Source organism: Carya illinoinensis, chromosome 8 (genome assembly GCF_018687715.1).
Source record: "Carya illinoinensis cultivar Pawnee chromosome 8, C.illinoinensisPawnee_v1, whole genome shotgun sequence".
Lineage (NCBI taxonomy): Eukaryota > Viridiplantae > Streptophyta > Magnoliopsida > Fagales > Juglandaceae > Carya > Carya illinoinensis.
In genome coordinates, this window is record NC_056759.1 from 36,184,271 (window position 1) to 36,202,815 (window position 18,545).

The 18,545-nt window shown below is 37.0% G+C and overlaps 1 pseudogene; it reads right to left on the reverse strand.

The window, feature by feature from the left end:
* Positions 1-959: 959 nt before the first annotated feature.
* On the reverse strand, positions 960-15,716 carry LOC122274685 (annotated as a pseudogene).
* Between the last annotated feature and the right edge of the window lie 2,829 nt (positions 15,717-18,545).

Genomic DNA, 18,545 nt, shown 5'->3' on the forward strand with positions numbered 1-18,545 from the left:
ATACAGTATTGGGAGGTGGGAGACATCGCCGATTTCTACAATGCGTATACACGCTAAAACTAAAGGCTTGAGGGGACGATAGATTACTCTAGACATGCACAGAGAGCAAGATATCTTCAATCCACTCATACTACAAGGCCTTGACGACTCATACCTTCAATGCCTTCCCTTGGAAGAGCATTTGGAGGAACAATGTCTCCCTCAAGGTTGCTTTTTTCAACTGGCTGGCATCCCATGATAAAATATTGACTATCGACAAGTTAAAAAAGCATGGTCTCTACATAATGGATTGGTACTTCATGTGCAAACATAACCATGAATCAACAGATAATCTTCTTCTTCATTATGAAGTAGTTAATGTATATATTATGGGATGAAATCTTCACTAGGCTTGGTATCGCATGGGCAATGCCTAAGGAAGGTGATACATCTATTGCCTTATTGGCGAGGGATTTGGGACAATTGCCACATTGCAACTGTATGGAAGATGGTGCCTCTATGTTTAATGTGGTGCAATGAAACAAAAGAAATGGTCGATGTTTTATAAATAGGCTCTTTCTTGTATAATTTATGTGTACTCGGGCATTACCTATTTACGTGGATTAATAAAGTCACTTCTTACCTATCCAAAAAAAAAAAAAATCCCCAAAATATATATACGTATATATATATTTATTTCAACCGTTAAGAAATTTACACAATTTGTACTAATACCAAACTAGCAATATATATATAGCCAAAATTTATACTAAAGAGCCACTTTATCTCGTTTGCTAATCCAACGTCCAGCCAAAGTTCCTCGAGTTAATGAAATAGATAACTAGAACCTAGTCGACCATAAAGAAAGATATTAATCCCTACCCCTTGAATAGACATGCTCTAACTTATCCACATATATAATTGATTAACTTCACCCTAAATAAAATAAATATGGAATGGCCTTATGCCAACTAGAAATGTTTCTATAAGAAGATTTCATATATATAGACATGTAAACTTTTCAGAATAAAATAATAATAATATCAGAACGTGTTAAAGAGATGTCAAATGATCAATCTGCATAAAAATAAAAACAGCTCAATTAACTTAGTCTATCAGTTGATCTCGTTGCAGCGAAGCATCTCTACAACTTAATTGGGTCATGGTGGGCCTATCATCCATGTCTTCGGCAACGCATTGCAAAGCCACCTTGAGCAGAACTTCCATCTTAGCCACCTTGAGCGGAGTCATATATGCCACCCATGCTTGGGTCTACAATCTCGTCAATATTCCACGACTCCCTTGAAGCTTCACCATCAGCATGCATGATCTTCTCCCTCACCTGCGTGTCCAATCTAGTATGCTCTTTCGCCCCTCTGCCACCAGAGCTATGCTGCGTACCTGTGGGGCTCTTTCCAGTAACCATTTCCAGCACCACAATCCCATAGCTATAGACATCAACTTTAGAGGTGATAGGAAGCTTATAAACCCATTCAGGAGCCATATAACCTATCTAGTTCCTCTCATATTTGAGAAGCTTGAATGATCATGCTCACCTCTATTCATTAGTTTGGAAAGAACAAAATCTGCTACCTTTGGTTGATAGTTGGAGTCCAAGAGCATGTTATGAGGCTTTACATCACAATGTAAAACCCACTCTAGGCACTCTTCATGCAAATAAGCTAGCCCTTCGCTGTGCCCACTGCAATATCAAACCTCTTTTTCCAATCAAGTTCGTTAGAAGTAAGTTTTTCTGCTAAGGATCCATGCTCCATGTACTCGTACACCAGATGCCTATGCTTTCCCCCTACGCAGTATCCCCAGATGTCTATCAAGTTCATGTGGTTAAGCCTCCCAATGGTATTTACTTCTGCTAGGAATTCGGCTTCTCCTTGGTTAGCTTCGTCGAGTCTTTTGATTGCTGCAACTTGCTTATCGGGCAGTATACCTTTGTATACTATCCCTCCCCCTCCTCGTCCAATCACTTCAACGAACCCCTTGTGGCCTTCTTCAGCTCAGAAAAATTGAATCACTTGAATCTAGACATCAGGAGGTATCCTTCTGCAACTGGGTCGGAATTCTTACTGCTCATGAACAAGGAAAGAACACCAGGAAAATGCAGATTACCTCTAGGCCTCCACTGCAGTAGCAAACCAAAGCAAAAGCTTCGCTGTCTTATTTTCATACGTGCCTCTAACTTGCCAGCTAAGTTCGACTATGCAATTCAACCTTGATTCGGAGGCATCCAGCGTCTTGTTATAGAAAAAACCAGCTTTGGGTACTTTTAAATAAAAGTCTCCCTCAAAATTTGGTGTAAGTTGTCCATTGTATAACTCATACTTGGGGTAACATAAATAGCCACCGTCAGCTGCGCTAAATTTAAATTGGAAACCTTTGCAACCACACGTCATCAGGCATTCGTTTCACAGTGTTGTAAGGTCACATTAGGCTGGAACTCTATATCATAGCCATAGAACTCAACATGAGAAAGTTGGAGAAAACTAGACAGCTTTTCATGACTCTGATTGCCTGGGAGATTGAAGTCTGCTTCACACCCAAAAGACCAATCAGTTGGATCTTTGATCTTGAATCCCTGCAAGCAAGAGCATCTCCTGCCGGAAGCATGATCATAACTACAAACACTATTGGGCCCACATATGCCATGAATCGTGCATGGATCGGACACCGCTTGCCATGTGACAACCCAATCCCACCCTTCATTCATTGCTTCCAGGCTGTATAATCGAAGGTTACCATCACGATCAAGAGTTAATCTTCTGTGAGTTTTCACACCAAAATCTGTAGCTAGGATTACCAAATGATCAGATGACCAGAAATAACCCGACTCGTTCAGTACTGCAGCTCTACTAGAGTTGTACATAGACCTTCCGACTAGTCCAGGATTACTAAGCCAAGGTTCAGGCCAGTAGAGACTGGATACAACAGGACCTTGGTACAATAGACTAAGGACATTATCGTTGTCAAAAAATAGCTTATAGTAGCCAGAAGAATAGTCTACTTTGCTTGATTTTGAAACAAGGGTTGAAATCCTGGTTAGCGTTTGTTGTGGAAGAAGAGTATCTGTTGGTGAATCAAAGCTCTGCCAGATGACACCACTCTGAGAATGATTTAGAACAAGATTTCCGGTGTTTTGGAGCTGTAGTTGCAATTTCGAGGACTCTAAAGGGGTCGAGGCTGCTGTTCTGGTGGCCCAAACGGTTATACCGACCGAGTTTGTTAGGCGAAGCTTGCCATCTTTCGAAAGCGAAAGCTGTGAACCTGTTCCATCAACCGGATCATCTCGATTTGCCATCCAAACAACGGTCGAAGCTGAGGACCTTGTCAACCATATGGCAAAGCAGAAAGCGTTTTCACCTACCGGGAAAAATCCTGCAGAGAAATCACCATTGAGAGAAACCAGTTTGTCGCTTGGGTTCTCAACAGATAAAGATGAGCCTCTGAGAACGTCAGATGTTTTTGATGATGAAGATAGGAGAGGAGTTTGGATGAGCGTAAGAAGAAGGAAGAAAATTGAGATATCCATGATGCGAATGCAAGAGGTTACGTTGTCTGTATTAGAGCAACATGGTACCAGCTCTTGCAAGGATCACGATCAAGTAAATGCAGCAGAAACCATGCACATCAACGTCTCTGATATGCAGCAACATGGATCATCAAATAGAATTAGTTCTTGTAATAATGCCACGGTTCATTTACCAAAGTGTCCTCATCGTAGATGATTTGTTATGTATCATTATGTAATTTTAGAGGTTGTTACATTTCATAGCTGTACAGATAGGAAGGCTAGAATGTTCCTTAGTTTTCTGTTAGAAAGGTTGCTCTGTTTTGTGTGTAAAAAGTAGCAGCACTGTAAATGATAAAATGCAACGCATGAGTATTTTGCATATTCTCTGGTTTCTCTCTCGTTAGCAAGCTTGAATCAGTATTCTTACCTGGTATCAAGAGCCTGCGACTGAGAAACTTTCTACTATGTCTTCTGACAAAGAGACTCCTGTCAATAAACAACTTCTCGATTTCAATAGCGTTACCAACTCATACCGCCTTGACCATGGTGATAATCCTTCCTTGCCATTGGTTCCAGACCTTCTCACTGGTGAAAACTACACTACTTGATCAAGAGCTATGTGCCGAGCCCTTCGAGCCAAGAACAAAATCGGTTTTATCAACAGAACCTTGACCAAACCAACTGATCCTGCTAGTCCACTTCTTGATGCATGGGAAAGGTGCAATGACCTTGTTGTTTCATGGATACATAATTCCATCAATTCTTCCTTGAAATCCAGCATTGTTCTAATCGATAATGCTGCTCAGATTTGGGGTGAGCTCAAAGAACGTTTTACCCAACAAAATGGTCATCGGATTTTCCAACTTAAGAAGGCACTAATAGGTTTGCAAGAAGATTCAAATTCTTTTAGTGTTTATTTTGGGAAACTTAAAACCCTATGGGATGAACTTACCATTTATGATCCTATACCCGATTGCACTTGTGGCAAATTAGCTGTGTTAATTGATAGATACCAAAGGGATTGCGTTATTCAATTCCTTATGGGTCTAAATGATTCTTTCAAATCACCCGAGACCAAATCAGGCTTTTCGATCCCCTACCGCCTCTCAATAAAATTTTCTCTATGATCCAACAACAAGAAATGCAGCACCTTATGCTTTCTGCCCTCCCCTCACCAGATACAAAGGCTCTTGCTGTTAAATATTCCACCAATTCCTACATACCTTTTTCCAAATCCATCCAATCACCCAAACGTGATAGACCATTTTGTACCCACTGCAAAATTCAAGGGCATAATCTTGATATTTGTTTCAAGGCTGGAAATGCCCAACCCCCTATTTGTTCCCATTGCCACATGACCGGACATATAGCAGAAAAATGCTATAAACTTCATGGTTATCCCATTGGTCACAAACTTCACAATAAAACCAAACAACCCACTTTTTCTTCCCCATCTGCAAATTTGACTTCCCTCGACCCAGAACCAACCTCAGATACCCCAATGACCCTCACAAAGGATCAATACAACCAACTATTATCTCTATTGCAGTCAAAGGATGTCTCCCTTGCCAATCATTCAGTGAACACAATTCAAGCAGATTGCACGCATTCTTCCATGATGAATGGTAGTTTTTCTTGCCTTAGCTCTTGCATTTCTAGAAATCACACACACACACCTTGGATAATTGACACAGGTGCTACCGATCACATGATCTGCAGCACCTCCCATTTTTCCTCCATCACCTCTAAGGTTTCTTTCATGGTTAAACTTCCCAATGGTCACACTGCACCTGTCACACACATTGGCACAGTTTCTATTTCTAACACATTAACTTTACACAATGTGTTATGCATCCCTTTTTTTCAGTTTAACTTGCTTTCTGTCAAACAGCTAACCCTCTCATTTCCTTGCTATTTTTTATTTCTTTTACAATTTTGTTTCATTCAGGACCTTTTGTCAGGGACAACGATTGGCATGGGTGGGATACAAGGAGGACTCTATCATTTACTTGCTACACTAGTGCCTCCTACAGCCCTCCATGATCATTTGCCTCTTTCATTGCATACAAATTCTTCGGCTTTAGCTACTGTCAAAACTTTTAACTGTCTCTGATATTTGGCATTGTCATATGGGTCACACTCCCTTTTCCAAATTACATCTAATTCAAGATCCTTTAATTCACAACCATGTTTCTACCATTTCTGATGATAATCCTTGTCTTATTTGTCCTCTTGCAAAACATCACAGGTTGCCTTTCCCATTAAGTTCTCATAAAAGCAAAACCATATTTGAACTTATCAACTGCGACATATGGGGACCCAACTCAGTGGTAGCTTACGATGGCACTAAATACTTTTTAACCATCGTTGATGACTACTCCCGTACCACTTGGTTGTATTTGCTTAAAGCTAAATCAGATACCAGACCTTGTCTTGAAGCTTTTTGTAATCTGGTTGAGAACCAATTCCATACTAAAATTCAAACAATTCGCAGTGACAATGGACTTGAGTTTCAAATGAGAGAATTCTATAACAATAAAGGAATTATACATCAACGCACTTGTGTGGAAACCCCACAACAAAACGACATAGCCGAAAGAAAACACCAACATATCTTGAATGTAGCTCGATCCCTCCAACTTCAATCCAACCTTCCCAAACCATACTGGATTGACTGTGTACTCACAGCAGTCTACATTATTAACCATGTCCCAACTCCTCTTCTTTCCAATAAAACACCTTTTGAACTCCTCTTTCAACAACCTCCCACATATTCTCACATGCACATCTTCGGCTGCCTTTGTTTTGTTTCCACCCTATCCCACAACTGCCAGAAATTTGAACCCCATGGTCGATATTGCGTATTTCTTGGTTACCCCTTTAGGGTTAAAGGATATAAGCTTTTAGACCTTCAAACTAAAGCCATTTTCCTCTCTAGAGACGTTACCTTCCATGAGCATGTGTTCCCCTTTCATCACTCAGATCAGATCTCACCTCTTTCTTTTCCTACTCCTAATTCTTTTCCCTGCCAACCTCTTCAACCTTCCCTCCAAGTCCCATTTTTAAATACTCCTTCCCACTTTGACTCCTCTCCTTCACCAAACAATCTACTGCAAACCCATGCTTCTCCTTCCCCACCATCTCCCTCATCTACACATTCTTCCTCCTTACTTGACCCTTTAACACTCACAGAATTTCCTTCTCCTTCAGCCATATCACCTCCTAATATCTCTTCACCCACACATACAACATTAGACATACAACCTATCTCACACATCGACCCTCTTCCCATAGGCATTCCTACACCACAACCAGATTCCTCCCTATCACTTCCTCTTCGCAAATCCACTAGAACCTATCGTGCTCCCAAGTACCTGCAAGACTCTCACTATACCAACAAGCCACTTGTATCTCATCCTCCCAATCGGGCCACATGGCATCAGCTCCTTCAGGTATCCCTTTTCCCTTATCTTTTTCAGTCTCTTACCACAAATTGTCACCTGATTATGCTTTATTTTCCACTACCATTTCATCACACACTGACCCTATCACTTACAAGCAAGCTGCTAAAGACAGTGATTGGCGAAAGGTAATGGAAACAGAACTTGAAGCATTAGAGCTTAACTGAACCTGGATCCTTATAGACTTACCACCTCACAAAACTCCCATTGATTGCAAATTTGCCTACAAAACCAAGTACCATTCTAATGGTACAATTGAGAGGAAGAAAGTGAGATTGGTTGCTAAAGGTTTTACACAACAACCCAGCATGGACCATCATGAAACTTTTTCACCCGTGGTAAAGATGGTTACCATCCGAACGATTTTTGCTTTAGCAACCATTAAAGGCTGGCATTTGCACCAGTTCGATGTCAATAATGCTTTCCTAAATGGAGAGTTACATGAAGACATCTATATGAAGACACCACTTGGCCACAACAAAACTAAACCTGGCCAGGTTTGTGAATTGCTGAAGAGCTTATATGGTTTAAAGCAAGCTTCCTGCCAATGGTATGACAAATTTTCCACTGCCTTGATTCAATTCGGTTTTACTCAATCTAAGGCTGACTACAGCCTCTTCACTTGCATTACTGATACAAGTTTTACAGCACTACTAGTTTATGTTGATGATATAGTAGTTGCCACCAATTCTGTTCAATCCATTTCGGTTTTAAAGGATTTTTTGAACACTCATTTCAAAATAAAAGACCTTGGTACTTTAAGGTACTTTCTTGGCATTGAGGTTGCTTGTTCTCCAGTTGGTATCCATCTTTGCCAACGAAAATACACCTTGGATCTCCTTACTGATTTGGCTCACTTAGCCTCCAAACCATTGACACTTCCCATGGATCAAAATCATAAATTATCAAAAACATCCAGCACTCCATTATCTAATCCTACTCCATATAGGCATCTCATTGGCAGATTACATTACCTTACCTTAACTAGACCTGACATTAGTTATCCCATTCAAGTACTCAGCCAATTCATGGACCATCCCACTTCCTCCCATCTTGCTGCTACTCATCAAGTTTTGAGATACCTTAAAAATGCACCTGGCCAGGGCATCCTTCTCTCTTCTACCTCCCCTATAAACCTCAAAGGTTACTGTGATTCAAATTGAGCCTCATGCCTAGACACCTGCAAGTCAGTCACTGGGTTCTGTATTTTCTTGGGGCACTGTCTTATCTCCTGGAGATCAAAGAAACAACAAGTTGTCTCAAGATCTTCTGCTGAGGTAGAATACCGTAGCATGACATCGATTACCACTAAATTTACTTGGCTGAGACATCTACTTCATGACCTTTCCATTCCTCACCCTCAACCTGCTGAGCACTTCTGTGACAACCAAGCTGCTTTACACACTGCAGCAAATCCTGTCTTCCACGAGAGGACAAAACATATTGAGGTGGACTGCCACCTTATCCGAGATAAAATCCAAGAAGGGGCTATTCGGACTGCACATGTTCATACTTCTTCCCAACTTGCCGATATGTTCCCTAAGTCCTTGCCTTCTTACTTGCTTTACTTACACCTTTCCAAGATGGGAATAGTTTATATCTATTCTCCATCTTGTGGGGGGGGGGGGGGGGGTATTAGAGCAACATGGTACCAGCTCTTGCAAGGATCTTGATCAAGTAAATGCAGCAGAAACCATGCACATCAACGTCTCTGATATGCAGCAACATGGATCATCAAATAGAATCAGTTCTTGTAATAATGCCACGGTTCATTTACCAAAGTGTCTTCATCATAGATGATCTGTTATGTATCATTATGTAATTTTAGAGGTTGTTACATTTCATAGCTGTACAGATAGGAAGGCTAGAATATTCCTTAGTTTTCTGTTAGAAAGGTTGCTCTGTTTTGTGTGTATAAAGTAGCAGCACTGTAAATGATAAAATGCAACGCATGAGTATTTTGCATATTCTCTGGTTTCTCTCTCGTTAGCAAGCTTGAATCAGTATTCTTACAGTCTGATAGATGCATATATAGGAGAAGAATGCAAATGTTAGTAGACGGGCACCACTTGATTTCCCATATGAAGACTTACCCCCAAAATGCCTATGGGTGAGAAACTTCGATCGGAAATCGCTTGTCAAGTGAACGTCCATTGTTTTATTATTGTACGTCAGTGTTGATTTTTCGAACTCAAATGGCGATTTTAAGATCGTTAATGTGTTCTTTTATAACGTCATTATTTAGACAAGAACGAAGTCGATTGAAATCTTAACTCTTAATTTGTTTTATATACCAAACTTCATGGAAGATTTTCTGATTAATGGAGGTGTAATTTAGCGGCCTTGCTTGATGGTGCAAGTTTACGTTGACTCTCGCTTGGGGTTATCTGATTAATGTTAGAAAAAATCTATTCATCATCCCATGTAGGGCTGCACACTGAGCCACCCGGTTCCAATTTTGGTCCAACCCGACCCGACCCTCAAGGAAAAACAAAGCACGATTGATCCGATCCGATCCGATCTGTGAAATTCAGGTCGGGTCGAACCCGTTCTAAACCTGTTTGCTTTCTCCTCGCTTGTTCTGCCGTATACATTGGAGGGCAAAAAGGCAATTCCACATCTCATGTTGTAGCCGTAGCCTTAGCCAAAGGAGGAAGAACAGAGAAATTGAAATAGAGGGTTTTTATCTCAATCAATCTCAGAAATGGGTTTTTATCTTCTCGTTGGTAGTTTTTATCTTAATCAATCTCAGAAATGGATAATCATGTGATGATATATTCCTGAGAAAAAAAAAAAGAACAGAGAAATGAAAATCGAAATAGAGGGACAAATCTGTGTTTTAATACAAAAATCTGTGTTTTAATTTAACCATTTCATTGTTCCTTCGCAAACCACTCCGATTCCATCAACCAAGTGCCATGCCGAAGAAATCTCTCTTCCTCAGGGAGCAAGCTCGACCCATTACTCTAGCAACACGATGCCACGTCATGATCTGAGCTAGGCCTAAAGCACAGGCACTCCTCCATCGCCTTCGTGCTGATCGTGAGGCGTCTCCATCTCAGCTTAAAAAATGACGATGAAGAGGACGACGAAGAGCACTTCAATTCCTCGGCGTGGAGCTTCCTCCTTAGTTGCTAGGCGACGTTCCTCTTCTGTGGGTGATCGGTTTCGACCGATGTTAGGGGTAAAAAAACCGTTAATGGGCTTGATCCGCTGAACTCGATTTTAGGTGGATGGGGCCATGTCGGGCCTTACGGGTTGATCGGGTCAGGCCCTTTTATGCACAGGCCTAATCCCATGATATGACATTAGATGATAAGTTCACAAGTGAAATATAATAAATAGTCTCAAATCATCTAATATCACATAATGGGATGATAAAAGGATGATGAGAATTAATATGATGAATAGCATTATTGTTAATGGTAATGTTAATGTTATGGACAAGTACTTTTAAATGTATAATTGTGGTGCAGGAGACGTCATTAGGGACCATAGGGGAAACTTAGAATGAGCCTTCTCTTCTTATTTTGGATACAAAACGAATAATGAGGCCAAATTGAGGATGTTAATTGTTGGCCTTGCCTTTTGCAAAGAGTTGGGTTTCAATCAAATTTTTATTTAATGTGATTCCATGTTAGTGGTTTCTTGGTTGTTTAGTCGTAAGTGCATGTTTTGGTACTTATGGAATTTTAGGAATGATCTATTGCTTTTACTAAGAGATGTGCACTTTACCACTGAACATCAATTCAGAAAATGGAATAATGCCTGGATTTCCTTGCAAGTGGGGAAGTGGAAGGTCATAATAGTAGATTTGTTGATTATGCTTCTTTGCCACGTAAGTTGAAGGGTATGCTTCGGCTGGATAAGGTTGGATTACCACATGTTAGAGTTTAGTGGAGGGTTGGTTTTGTTTTGTTTGTTTATTGGATGTTAGAGTTTAGTGGAGGGTTGGTTTTGTTTTGTTTGTTTATTGGTGATTGTTTTATTTTGTTGTAATAAGATTTTCCTCTGTCATAAGCGATAGTCTTTTTAATAAAAGTTAGAGGTATTGCCCTATTGCCTTAAATAAAAAAAAAAATACATACTTATAAATGTATACATTTATTTTATAAAAAAAAAAGTTAATTTCATTATACATAATTGATTTTTTTTTTACGATAAAATCCCCTTTAATTTTTAATAAAAATTCTATGTAAAACTTATAAATTTCAAATTTATATATATTATTATTCTTTTTTAAAACATACATACCGATAAGAGTTAGTACTTTTCTAAGCTGGCTTCAATATATATATAATATTATTTTCAATGTCTGTTATAGGAACATTATCTATATATGGGGGGTTCTATATATGCCAAGCAAGGCGGCGAGGAGTGATTTTATTAGAGGCTGTGGGGTATGCTACCAGAGCCAGCAACCGTGCATCACGCAATTGAATGCGAATGCAACAAACATATTATGCATGCCTTACACATTGTTTAATGGATTTTCTTAGCCATCAATAATGACAGCTAATTTTTAGACTAGTGCAACTTGACCATATATATATTCTATAATAATAAGCCTCTATCTCACTCCTACAAGAATAAACAGTGAATTCCCATTCCGTTTTCGTTTCCTTCAGTTTTTCTGCATGTAGTCCGTGCAAGCCTCTTTGAATTGGGTTTATTATATAATTATTTTAGTCTGTTGGCAGTCCAAATCAGTGACAATTGTACTGTTTTTGTCAGTCCACTCATGTCCCTTTCCGTCAGCCCACTCATGTCCCTTTCCAATGCATGATTAAGCGGCTATCAGTACAGCCTGTCCATGGTCAGTGCATGCGTATAGGTAACGTATATAGGTGCATCAGTGCATGCATACAGTAACGTTTAATATTTAAATCTAACGTTCAATATCACTGATAAGGATTAAAAAAAAAAAAGGCAAAAATCGTAAAAAATATTAAATAAGTCAAAAGACTCGCTACTAAAAAATCATGAATCTTGCTAATAAAAAAAATTTTAACTCACTACTAAAAACAAATCAAAACCCACTAAAAAATCATAAAATCTAGCTAATAAAAAAAGTTTGACTCGCTACTAAAAAAAATCAAAACCCACTAAAAAATCATAAAATACATTAAAAAATTATCCTTGATAGTTAGGAAAAAAAAATGTGCTCTCTGTTGAAGAAGGAAAAAAAAGACATGCATGTCTCATCTAGCCAATAAATAAATCAAAACCTAGAAAAAAAAATCACAAAAAATATTAAATCGATCTCATTGGGTAAAAAAATAAAATAAAATCCATGCATCTCTTTTACATTTTGATAACTGTAGTCATTACTGAAGAAAAAAAAATTAAAAGATGAAAAAGAAATAAAAGACTACTTTCATTACTGAACAAAAAAAGAAAAAAAAAACCATGCATCATTTCGACGGTTCATCATAATAGTCATGACTCATTACATTCTTTTCAACACTTCCCTGCACAAGTAAAATTAAATCTATGTCACAGATTTAAATAAAGAGATCTATGTCATAAAGAGATAAATGCATGTTTTTTCTTTTCCCATACCCGTTTGATCGGTTTTTCAGCAGAGAGATTTACCTTTTCCTATATCTATATGATTGGTTTTGCAGCAGTTTAATTGGTTGTAGTAGTGGTTTTGCAGGGTGATAGGACGTCCTGGATGATTGAGGAGAACAGGCACCTTAAAAGGGTCTTTATGGCTCATTTGTGGTTTCCTGCTTGCTTGTTTCGTATAGATGATTTGGTGTTTTCTTTCAGAGGTACATATTTCCTTAGTGTTATTTCTTTGTTCATGGTAAGGAAAATCTGCCTACACATAATCTGCCTAAGAAAAACTTTTATACTTTCCTGTGTATTCTTATAGTTTGTGGGTCAAAGTGTGGGCTGTATTCAAGACTTTCAGAGTTCCACACATTTCTAGTTTTTCTCTTTGTAAGTATATAGTGTGGTTTACTTTGTTATCTTTCATTTGCTGTTCAGATTTGTGCTATTTTTTGGTTTGGTTCATGATGGTTCATGCTGTATATAAGAAGGTGCAATATATGGAAAGATCTAAAAACATAATGGGTTCTGTTTTCTCGCTTGGTTATGTTTTATGTTGTGCTTGGTTATGTTCTTATGTTCTAAAAAGATAAGAAACTCTACACTAAGGTTATTATTATTAACTCTTACAGTGTCTTATTTCTACTTATGTGTTTTGCTGTATTTGTTTTCTTAATTCTTTTGATTTTTTTTGTTATGTTCGGTGCTGTCTTTTTGGCTTGGTTATGTTCAATGTTGTGCTTGGTTATGTTCTTATGTTCTAAGAAGATAACAAACTCTACACTAAGCAAACCAAAAAGTTGTATTTGTTCTTATTTCTACTTATGTGTTCTGTTGTATTTGTTTTTTTAAAACAATGACATGCAAACCAGAAAAAGTTGTTCTCGATATTGAAAGCCACATATTTCAAACAAAAAACCAACAAACCAACACAGATGAGATACAAGAATATTGAGGGCAGTACAATGTAGATGAGTTATATACCAACAAACCAACATAATAGATGAGTACATAGATTATAGGGGGAAAAAAAAACTTACCCAGATCTGTTCTAGAACCCGTCTCCCTCAAATGCATTGTGGTAAAAACCAATGCAAAATAAGAAAAGAAACAAGCAAATCAGCTCAAGAAATAAAATAAAAAACAGGAAATAAAGAACAATAAAAATACCAACAAACAGGGAAATATATTTTCTCATGAATATATAGATTATAGATAATAACATAGACAAATATAAGCTTTACAACACTGCATTATAAAAAAGATTATATTTTCTGACTCATCTAAAAATCACACATGCAAAAACAGCAATAAGCCAGTTGAAAAAGTATCACATTTATAACTGGCAGCAACACAATGCCTGCAAACCAAAATAATAAAACCCATAATTTTTTTAGGATGACAAGTCATGAGAAGTATTTGTTACAATATATGTTTCTTAATTTCCATGCATCTAAATGTATATATATATTGATCACATCTATATCTAAAATAAATAGCTTATGGTCTATTGATCAAATCAACATTAACCAAGCTAAATTATACATCTATCCATATACAAACTGCAAACCATCATGAACTTCAAACCCAAAATTCAAAATTCAAAATTCAAAAAAAAAAAAAAAAAAAAAAAAAAAAAACCATAACAAGTCACCCTTTGGGACTCTGCAATGAAGATATTTCTATATGGTTGAAGTTTCAGTCCAAATAAATTATGCTCAAAAGAAAAAATGTACTAAACAAAACAATAATGGTATATTTCTCTGAACTAATGATGCTTTGAGAATGAATATAAATATATATATATATATATAAGTTAAACCTTAAGAGGTCTAAACACAACTGAAATTACTGAAACTGACAAAACTTCCATCCACCTAGACTCAACCCAACATGCAGAGATGAAAATAAAGATGGGTATAAGGTCATAAATTAACAAATTACACCTATTTCATTGTAGAACTTCTCAATAACCCTTAGTGCAGAACACACTAACACTACTGGCCAGAACACCAAAGCCTCAATATTTAAAACCTTTAGTTAAATATTTAGCAGAGAACTCAAATAACCCTTGCAAACCCACCAAAAAAAAAAAAAAACATTTTCACCAAAAATACAAACAACCCACAACATACATACTCAAAACATGGAAACCAACAACATATCCAGGAATCCAATAAAAACTCCAATCACAGATCCAATCTATAAACTGAAAACAAAAAGATATATTGATCACCCAAAAACTATCAAATATCAATAACAAGAACAATTCAGATCTGGGTAGTAACAAAAATATCAAAATATGATCATCTTAGCCTCACACCTTGTGAAAGAGCCACAAAGTGACACACTTCTTCCACCATAACGCCACTCAAATAGCCAAGGAATCAGAACTGGTACCAAAACTCCATTGCTATCATGTCCCCCATCCTGAACCGAATCAAACATTTCCACCCAAATCTGTGTAACCACGAATGCAAATTTCAACACCTCCTCACTTGATTATCAACCCAATTCAACCAGCATAATAAATTATCGAAGAATTCATGAACCCCCTATAATCACACCTCAAAAGTCAATTCTTTTTACAACAGGGATCCTCCAACTGAGCAAAGGACCCCTAAAGGCTTACACATGCAGAGCCTACCAAATCAAAACCAAAGCATGCAAAACCCTAAATTTCAACCACCAGTCCCAAGTCACAGTCTTCAACTCATAAGCACTAAAAAATCCAACACCAGCTCCACAATCTTCTACATGCAGCAACCACAAAACCCAGCACCTTCTGATTAGTCACCCCTAAAAGCTTCACAAATATAAAACCCCAAAATTCCACTCGAAAATGTAAAATCCAGGCATGTAAAATCCTTGCACTTTCAAAAAAAAAAAATCCCCAAACCAACGCCAGGCATAAAAAAAAATACACAACCCTTGCACTTTACGAACCTGAAGAGACACTAAGAGAAGAAAAACTCAGAAACAAAAAACTCAAATCGTTTACCGCTATAAACTCATTTAAGAAACAAAAAACTGAAATCATAAGCAAACAAATTGACTAATGGAGTTGTTCCTAGATCTGTGCAGAGTAGGGGAAAACGACCCATGTTAAAGGAAAAAAAAAATCGGAAACTTAGGGCTTACCGAAATATTTGCTCAAAGATGGAGAGAGAGAGAGAGAGAGAGAGACAGAGGCTTACCGAAATGTCAGCGGTGAGGGTTTCGTCTGTTAGAGAGAGAGAGAGGAGACGGGAGACGAGAGACGAGACCGCTAGGGTTTCGTTTGCTCGTGAGTTCTTCGCTGCAGGAAGAAGGGAAGGGGGTCGGGGGGGTTGTTGCGGTGTGGGTGATACGAATGAGGGGGAATTTTTTTTAGGGTTTTAATTAGTCTAAAACGGCACCATTTTGAAGAGTTAGGACTGGGCTTCACATGCCACACGGGCTGGGCCCTAACTCATATACATAGCAGCACAAGCAAACCTCACCCAAAACACAATACACCAACCAAATGTAAAGGGCCCAATCCGAAAAACAAATTAAACATGTTGTGTTGTGATTTACTGGTAAAAAAACACCTTAACCCAAAATACACAATAATTTTTACAATAGTAAAATAAAATAAGGAAAACTATAATAATAAAATAAATAAATAAATTGAAATTAAAGAGTCAATAATAATATAAAATGTTATTAGAAAATTGATAAGTATAAAAAAGCTCAAACCATGCTACATTTTACATTTTTTTCCATATGCTTTAAATTATTGATTGAAATCAATTTTTTTATGAAATATATACTATTTTTTTAAATAATTATTTCATTAAACTAGATAAACGTGCTTTGCACGTTGCTTCTACCTAGTGTATATATATATACATGAATAGTCAACTCTCAACGTGCACGGCACAGCACGTGATGCCCAGTTGGAAAAAAAATAAAAAAAATAAAAATTAAGGAAATAAATTACCGCAGAAAATGAGACAAACTAACCATATTACATTAAAAATTATAAATTTACTTGAAATAGTATTATTAATATCAGATTTGTAATTAAACTATTAAATTTATCCGACAATCAAAGAGATATTTACGTTTGAAAATGATATATCTAAATAAATGATATATCTAAATAAATCATTAAATAAAAAAATATTAATAAAAGGTGAAAATAATATATAAATAACTCAAAAGAAAAGGAAATAAAATGTTGTATAACATTAAAATTTATTTTTTAAAGATTTTATATTTCTATCAAATTTTTATGAACGGTTAGTAATTATTTAGAGGCAAAAGAGAGACCAAGACCGTACGAATATAAATACAGCATAAAACAAGTGAATAAATAATTAGTGGAAACGATCTCCTAATGGCCTAAACTACTTTTCACTCCACACTAAACAATAAAAAAAGCATTTAAATCCATTCAAAATTGCAATATATCATAAATTTATACAAGTTAAGTAAACCTACTACAAAGTGATAATACGTTTCATATCTTCACCTCGTCTCATTCATAAGCAAATACATATATGCATATATGAAAAATTCTACTCATTATTCTCACACACCACACATTATACTCATTTTGTTACTAAACGTGTGGTGTGTGGTGTATGTAGGATCAGTAGAAAAATTTAATTAGTTTAAAAATAATAAAATTAAAAAAATAAAAACAAATAAAAATAAGTATGGTGTGTGTGGATGATGAATAGTAAAACTATATATATATATCAACTTCATTTATTCAGAATAGCAAAAGTCCTGCTATATTAAAAGGACGGTTGAGGGAGGATCTTCTTTGATTCATCTCTACAGGCCAATATGAACAAAAGTATTTTTTTTAATTTAAATTGCATGATCACACATTTTATATTTTACGCCTTCAGATTATCACCCTTTTTATAAGAGAGAGAATTTTAAATTTTTTATTTTAGATGTGTGACATATGCACTATAGGACTATAGGCATTCATGTATTGGATTATGTTTTTAGGGAGCGGCCACAACGAGAGTCATAATGAGGTGTGGTGGTGTGTCCCCGAACCGGGTCCTTTTTCCTTTTTTATGTTTTCCAGATATTATAACGGGGTGGGACCCACTCCTTAATCACCGAATCGTGCTTCCTGCGATTCTTCACTCGCTGTGCCTTGATATCTCTTCATCCTAAAAAAGCAACCTGTTCTACAATTTTTCTTTTTTCATTTTCAATCTCTCTATTACAACAACGAAAACAGAGAGATGTGTTTAATTTGGGGTTTCGTGGGAAAGAGCAAGCGGGGTTGTGGTAGTGGATTTATGTTGGCTGTGTTTGATTTGGTTTTGATTGGGGCTGAGACATTCATATGGAAGAGTGTTTGGGTTCTCCCTTTTGTCGGATCCTCTCCTCACTCGTCTCTGTTTGGTCAAAGTTTCACCAGCTACTACCGCAACCCTCTACAAAATCACAAGAGGCAGAGTGTTAGGGTTCCTAACATAGTCTAGTCTAAAGATAAATAAGGAAGATACCAACCATACGGCTTTGAGTCTAGTAGCTTTTAGATCTCTCTTTTCTTTGTTTATTCAATATTCTCACTACCATATGTTTTTTAGATCTAAGCAAATATTATAGATTTTGTTTGGTTTGGTTTGGTTTGATTTCATGCATGTGTATTCATCCCATTTTTTCAATCAAAGATAAGCAAGAATGTTAGTTAGCTTATGAAAATGGAAAATGTTCAACCGAAAGGACAAACATAGAGAAATCTATCGAACAGATGTCGAGATTCACAAAGGAAGAACATAAACGCCAACGCCACCAAAAGATTTCTTTAGAAAGTAGGGAGGGAATTTTTCTGGAGAAGGTGCAAAATAAGTATTGCTTTTTAACTTGCAGACAAATACTATGATATTTAAAATGTTTTTCAACTTCTATAAAAGTCTGGTGGTGAAAGAAAGTTGCACGGAACGAAACGGTAAAATGAGAAATAAAGAGGCCAGGATAAGATTGAAAAGTAAATGTTGGACCAAAAAACACTATTGCTGTTG